The 7,986-nt window shown below is 42.7% G+C and overlaps 1 non-coding gene across 1 annotated transcript; it reads left to right on the top strand.

Annotated features, from left to right (window-relative positions):
- On the top strand, positions 6,278–6,350 carry TRNAG-CCC. Its single transcript has one exon. It is a non-coding gene; the product is annotated as a tRNA-Gly (tRNA).

Raw genomic sequence — 7,986 nt, 5'->3', positions numbered from 1 at the left:
GTAGGGTTGGTGGCTTGGGTCCTGTAAGGAAAAAAATCACTCCATGCCTCTCTGCTACTTCCAGTGACTGCCAGCAATCCCTGGTGGTACTTTGCTTGTACTTATCCCGTCTCTACCTCTTTCTTTACATCGCCCTCTTCTCTGCAGGTCTCCCTGTGTCCTCTCCTCTTCTTAAAGGGATTCTAGTTATAGGATTCAAGGTCCAGCTTAAACCCAAGATGATTTCATCTTCAGATCTTTAACTAATTAATCTACAAATTTCCTGAAAGGTCACACTCTGAGGTTCTGGATGAACGTGAATTTTTAGGGGACAGTATCCAGTCTACTACACTTGCCTAAAATACCAAAAAGAAGAAAAGAAAGAAAAGGTGTAATTCTAAAGTACAAGGTTAAAAAAAACAACTTTCCTAAATGATACTTTCAAATTTCTTGGTACTTTGTCCTGGATCTGAGTGTATCTGAAATGGAAAAAAAAAGCACTCAGAAAAAGTAGATGGCTCAGAGGCTAAAGGTCACAGAAAGGAATGTTAACAGCTATAGATGGTGGCTTCCGGGAGGACAATTACTTACTGGACCACCCACTAAATCTGCTGCATAGCTTAAAGTAAAAATGTAAGTAAGAATGACACTGTCGCCCTGAAGCATTTAAAAATGCTTACCCGATATTTATTCAATATTGGGTTTCTGCTGAAGCTACAAACTTGAATAATGTGTTCGATGCATCATAGAAAGTAGGTTAGCACCAATCAGCATCTCTCTCAAGTCGGCTCCCAGTCCTTCCAGTATGATTTAGAATAATTTCTTGACATGGTTTAACCTGAATCAGTGCTTGAGAAGTGAGCAGTTATATTTTAATATTTAATAATATACTTAAAGATATAAAAACTTCCTGGATTACTGCCCTTTTTCAGCATACTTCTTTGGAAACGTTTTTCTTTAATTTTATGAGAAGTCCTTCTAGAAGAGGAAATGAATTAAGAGCAGACAAGGAACAATGCATGCACGCTGCAAAAGGACGGCAGAGAGAAATGTTCTTAAAACTTTTAATCACAAGCGCTTCCAACCGAAGAACCACCAAAGCAGAAAGCAGATGGGCATCCACTGGGGATGCTCTGGTATTGGAGACTCCTGGGATCCCTTCCATCTCTAAGATCCATAGTGTTCCTGAGCTGTGGAGAAGTGAACATGGATGAGAATGCCAGCGTGCCCAAGTGAAAGAGACAGACAACTGACTTAGCAACCTGGAGGAAAATGCTTTCAGATCCTCTTGGAAATCCACACTCCAGGCCAAGAAGTGGGCCAGGTAACAATAGAGCAGAGCAATGCAATAGAAATATACCAAATTTCCAGGCAGGTAGATCTGAATCTGGGCGTGTCTCATTCCTTCATAGACGTTCATTAAAATTCAAATGAGGTTAAATATGCAAATTATCTGAATAATAAGGTGCGTGACAAATGGTAGCTGATGTTATTCAAAACTAGGAAACAGAAAACCACTTCACTGACAAATGATCGTATTGCCAAAGCTATGGTTTTTCCAGTCGTCATGTACGGATGTGAGAGTTGGACCATAAAGAAGGCTGAGTGCCAAAGAATTGATGCGTTTGAACTGTGGTGCTGGAATACACTGTTGAGAGTCCCTTGGACTGCAAGGAGATCAAACCAGTCAATCCAAAGGGAATCAACCCTGAATGTTCTTGGAAGAACTGATGCTGAAGCTGAACCTCCACTACTTTGGCCACCTAATGACAAGAGCTGACTCACAGAAGAGATCCTGATGCTGGGAAAGATCAAAGGCAAAAGAATGGGGTGGGCCGCAGAGGGTGAGATGGTTAGATAGCATGACCACCTCAATGGACATGAATTTGAACTCCAGGAGATAGTGGAAGACAGAGGAGCCTGGCATACTGAAGTCCATGGGGTCGCAAAGAGTCAGACATGACTTAGTACCTGAACAACAACAAAAGAAACAGAAAGGAAATTGTTGCATAAATGGCCAAAATTCTAATCATCAATTAAAACTATTTACATAGAATTTTAATCTTTTAATACTTATGATGGTATCTTTTCTCTATCACATAGATGAACTATATTAACATAAATGATTACTGTACATGGGAGTTATTTACACATAACAGCATGACAGTACCTCTCAAATGCTGTACTGAACATGAAAATATGTGTTGCTGATTTGGGTACCAAGAAATCGGGTCATCACTGATCTTTCCTGCTCCATGACACTATCTAAACAAGAAAATATTTCACATGCCCTTGTGTGTTAAAGGGAATACTTTTTTCTTTCATTGGAAGAATGAAATACTTAGAAAAATACTTTTAAAAATTACCAGGATTCTCGCATTAGTACTGAGTACAGGTAGGTCAAAAATTAGCTTCCTTGTCGTAAGGCTTTATTGAAACAACACGAAACTCACGTTTGATTGTCGAGTAATTCAGCTAACAGACATTTTGAAAATAGCAGAACATTCAGTAACTTGAATAGAGTTGGTTTTCATATATTCATGTGAGTAGGAAACCAGCCTCCATGGATCTCAGGCCAGCTCCAGGGCCTCTCAACCACTCTGCATATCTTGCAAATGGAGGCAATGATGGGCTGTTGTGGCAGACTGTCTGTTCAAAGATACCTGTGCAGAGAACAGCCTTGACAGAGCTTCTCATGGGAGCAAAGGACAGGCAAATCTGCTGCCCAGTATGATGAATACAAGGTCTCTCTCTGGAGCAAAGAATTGTTATGTTTATTGCCCATTCTAGAAGATTCAGGTCAGAGTTCTTCTCCTGGGACACAATCTGCTGGATTCACAGGTATTATCTGGTCTTTTTCTATTACCCTTTGGAAGCTGGAGCTTAGGGAGCTGGTGCAAAAAATGCTGAGTCTGGCAACACAGTTTTGCTATGAATAATGAACTGTCCTTTGTCTCTGACCCAGGAGGTTTGGGTTTTCTACCAGCACCCATTAAACTTCAGCAGGTGAACTAGTTAGCTTGCCAGTAGGCAAAATCTGAGCACTTTCTCCATGCTTGCCGCAAATCTGGAACATTTGTATGATCACTAACAGAAGGAACCAAGGGAGGCACAAAGTCCTATTAAAGCGCATGGGGACCTGGGGAAGCTCTTTCATCTATTTTGCTAAGTTCACATTGAGAGAAACGTCTCCACTTTTTTTCTCCCGAGAATGCTGAAGGCCCTGGAAGACAGCCAGGAAGAAAGAGAATTTTATTGTGAAGGGGGAAGCTTTGTTATAAAGTTCTGCACTTGGCACTGGGAATTTCAGGTCCTTGGATTCAAATTCTAGCTCTGCCAGTAGAGACTCAGACAAGTCAGTGAGGCACAGCAGCTTTGCCCTTAACATTCTTGTGAGAGTTCTAAAGTCTGTAACGATCTACTCTGAAAGCTGTCATGATTCCCCTTAAAAGAAATTTCAGCTACATAATTTCAACTTCATGGAAGGCTATGCCCCAATTAATATCATCCCTGAGTTCTTAGGGCTTCCTAGGTGGCTCAGTGGTAAAGAATCCACTTGCCAATGTAGGAGACACAGGTTTGATCCCTGGGTTGGGAAGATCCCCTGGAGGAGGAAGTGGTGACCCACTCTAGCGTTCTTGCCTGGGAAATTCCACAGAGAGAGAAGTCTGGTGGGCTACAGTCCTTGGGGTTGCAAAAAGTCAGACACTGCCTTAGCATGGGTGAGCATGCACACACGAAGTTGAGTGTCTGCCTTGCCTGGGAAATTCCATAGAGAGAGAAGTCTGGTGGGCTACAGTCCTTGGGGTTGCAAAAAGTCAGACACTGCCTTAGCATGGGTGAGCATGCACACACGAAGTTGAGCGTCTGCCTTGCATTTCAGACTTTCCTCCTTACAAACTGAATTACTAGGAATCCTTTTGATAATTTGAAAATAATCCATGCCTTCAGTATGAAGCCATGTACAGAGTTAGGTGCAAAACTGCCCCAGCAATCTAGCCCCAGGTATGGGATTTGGGGAAAAGCCATCATTTTTGAAGGGTAGCATAGTTCGGTGGTTAAGAGTACACATTCAAAGCCAAACTATTCTTTCCCTTTCTAGCTGAACAACCTTACCTTAAATACCTAACCTCTTTTTGCTAGTTTCTTCATGCATAAAATGGAGATAATTATCATACCTACCTCACATGAAGCAATAAGAACAGGGCTTGATACAAAGTAATTGCCAAACCAGTGTTAATTATTTTCATGAGATCATGTTCCAGGAGATAATTTATCCTAAAATGTTTGGGGAAACAAAGGCACACATCAATGTTTGTCCCATCGCAGGCCATTGATCCACTGATCTATTTCTCCAAAGCTGATTAACCTAAGGAAGAAATAAACACTCTCTGCAGCCCTATCTGTTGAGCAGGGAATGGGTGAGACCCTACTGTGACTCACTTTCTAAGTCATTTTGCAGCACCTGATGCGAAGAACTGACTCATTGGAAAAGACCCTGATGCTGGGAAAGACTGAAGGCAGGAGGAGAAGGGGAAGACAGAGGATAAGATGGTTGGATAGCATCACAGACTCCACGACACGAGTTTGAGCGAGATCTGGGAGATGATGACGGACAGGGAAGCCTGGCATGCTACAGTCCATGGGGTCACGAAGAGTCAGACACGACTGACCGGCTGAACTGAAATGAACTGAAAGATGAGGGGATCCTGCAGAGTACAGAGAACAAAATTCTTTTAATAAGCTTTAGGTAGAACAAGAGTATTTCCTTTCCCATGTAAAACGTATTCACTGAGGTTTTTCATGGAGAAGGAAATGGCAACCCACTCCAGTACTCTTGCCTGGAAAATCCCATGGAATATTTTTTCAGAGCAGCAGAGCGGGGCTGCCGCCCTCTGGCGGTGCTGTCGAGCATTACGCCTTAGGGTCACAATGCTACTGCTGCTACTGCTAAGTCACTTCAGTCGTGTCCGACTCTGTGTGACCCCATAGACGGCAGCCCACCAGGCTCCCCGGTCCCTGGGGTTCTCCAGGCAAGAACACTGGAGTGGGTTGCCATTTCCTTCTCCAATACGGAGCATTAAAACCCTAATAGTGGTACTGACGTGGCAGTTTGCCAAGCTCTTTCACGTGTTTCTCACTTGAGCCTTGCAGCTGTGAGGGCATCAAGTAGAAGGAGCAGGTGACTTGAAGTCAGAATTCAACTGTTTGGTTAATTCACCAAAAATGTACTAAGTACTCACTATGTGCACTGCCCAGCTCTCCCAGTGACCTCAGCTCTTTGACTTTTACCAGTTAAGCTTCATCAAAAACAAGCTGGTTATTGTTTCTACACTTTCTGTTGTTGAGAGGGAAGAAGGGTTGGGTGATATAAGCGCAGGTGGGCCAGGAGTTTTCTGTAGCATATGGTTGTGATGCATTCCTGCTGGACTTTATATTAGCAGTCTGCGTGGATAAAAATGCATTAAGAAGTGAAAGTGTTAGTTGCTCAGTCCTGTCCAAATCTTTGCAACCCCATGGACTGTAATCTGCCAGGCTCCTCTGTCCATGGGATTCTCCAGGGATCTTCCCAACCCAGGAACTGAACCCACGTCTCCCACATTGCAGGCAGAATCTTTACCGACTGAGCTATAAGGGACTGCTTATAAGTAAATAAATATAGAGACTTGGCTCTAAAATGAAAGCGAGAGCCACATACATCTTGATAAAACCTGGAATCACTTGTGGAGTGTATTGATCATATTGATTTTTAAAAAACAAACAGTGCTTTTCATTCCTTTGTCACTAGTTGAGAAAATTTTAAAAACCATTCACGTGCTCTCTGCCTGAGTTTTGGAACTCCTGCAGACAGTTTTCCGACTTGACTACATCCTCTGTGTAAGTCATAGGACTGGTAATACTGAGGAATATCCATTCATGGGTATTCAGATAATTTAACAAACTTTAAATGTGTGCATGAAATGATTTCATGTGTACCCTTAAATACTGTTATTATTAAATAAGAGGAGATGAAAAATTAACCAATATATGGAATTTTTTAAAAAGCAACAAAACAAGGCAAGGAGGAAACAATAAAGCAGTCAGGCTGAAGAGTGATATTAAGTGATTAGAAAACTGAATTAATAGATCCAGTAAGGGACTTCTGAATAACAAAATAGAATGGAAAAACTCCTAGAATTTACCAGTCATCTTAGAATGTAAGCTCCATGAGAGTACAGCTCCTAACATATAATGGGCAAATAACAAACACTGTTTAAATGAATGAATAGATTAAGAAAATAGGAGAGGCGGGGGGACTTCCCTGCTAGTCCAGTGGCTAAGACTCTGCTCTCCCAATGCAGAGGGCCCAGGTTTAATTCCTGGTCAGGGAGCTAGGGCCCACACATCACAACTGAGAGTTCATATGCTGAAGCTAAAGCTCCTGCATGCTGCAATGAAGATCAAAGATGTGTGTCGCAACTAAGACCTGACACAGCCAAATAAATAAATTTAAAAAAAAAAATAGGAGATTGGAAAACTATTTGGCTTTTTTTTCTTTTGGAGTGTGTGTATGTGACGACTGACATTTGTTTATTCTTTGCACGAATAGGGGAGAGAGAGTGGGACCCTGAAGAACACTTAAGGGCCAAAGCTAACAGTGGCATGCATCACTCCTGCCCTTAGTCCAGGGACCAGAACTGTTATCTGACTCCTCCCAGAAGCAGTGAGGGCTGGGAAAAGCAGCCTCCCAGGGCCCCAGAGAGAAAACGCAATGATTTGGTTTCTCTGCAACAGACAAGGCCTGGAGAGTATCTTCTCTCCCTCTCAGCTCTAAACATGGTCTGTCTGGCTGGTGGGCCTTTACACTTGATGTTGTTTGCACCTTTTCTTAGCTTTCTAGGAGAAGAGAAACCTTGTCTTAAACGTCTTGTCCTAAACAACACCCAGCCTGGGGTCCTGTGTGCTCAGGAGTTCCTTACTCCTACAGAGTGCATTTCAGTTGAGAGAAGTGTCTTCACAGATTTATGTCATTGTTGGTTGCTAAAGTGGAGGGCCACTATTTCTAACTTTATGATATACAAGTGTTTGGATGAGACACAGAAGGTTGAGCAAAGCAAATGTTTCCATTCCATCCAGTTCAGCCAGGCCCATGTAGATAGACCCTCTCTCTTTCACTTCTAAAATAAACTCTGCTGGGTCATGCTGCGTTTTTCTTTTATTACTGCTGGCATTATATTTAAATGTTTTCATCCATATTCATAAGTGAGATGCTGGGGTGTGTGTGTGTGTGTGTGTGTGTCCATGGTATCTTTTCTACATTTTGTATCAGGTGGTACTTGTTGGAAATGAATGACCATCACACAGGTGTCCCCATCTCTGAGATTCTGTTTGGAGCAGAGCTGTCAGGAGAGCTGCCTGACCCAAACTGGACTGTGACATGAGAGAGAAACAAACTTTTATTCGGCAAAGTCACAGAAATGTGAGGATTCTTATTACAGCAGCAAGCATTTCTCTTCCTGACTCATACATCCTTCTCATCTCAGGACCTGTCATTAGCCTAGGTGACTTCTGAGTCCACATAGATGACCTCCAAGCCTTAGCCTCACAGTTCTTAGCGGTCACAACCCCATTTCCTCTGCTACCATTTGGCTACAGTCCTAGAGCTTGTCGTCCCCTGGAGTTGCTATTCCTCGACAATTAGCAAATTCTAACAGGCACTCCCCCCCGCAGGTTCCTTTCCTCACTGCAGCCATTGCTTCTTGCCTCAACACCCTTAAGAGTTTCTCCACTCTTTTGCCTAACCTGTCTGCACTTCTTTCCCTTCCATGGGAATTAGTCTGCTACGGCAGTCATTACAAAAGCCATAGCCTAGGTGTTTTAAACAACAGAAACTTATTTTCTCACAGTTCTGAAGGCTGGAAGCCCATGATCGAGGTTTTGGCTGATTTAGTTTCAGGAGAGAGCTCTCTTGCTGGCTTGTGGATGCCTGCCTTCTCCTCCATCCTCACATGAAAGGACAAGGACTTT

The sequence above is a fragment of the Capra hircus genome, chromosome 5 (genome assembly GCF_001704415.2).
Source record: "Capra hircus breed San Clemente chromosome 5, ASM170441v1, whole genome shotgun sequence".
NCBI lineage: Eukaryota > Metazoa > Chordata > Mammalia > Artiodactyla > Bovidae > Capra > Capra hircus.
The sequence above is the reverse complement of the archived record's forward strand: the minus strand, read 5'-3'. Positions and strand labels throughout refer to the sequence as shown.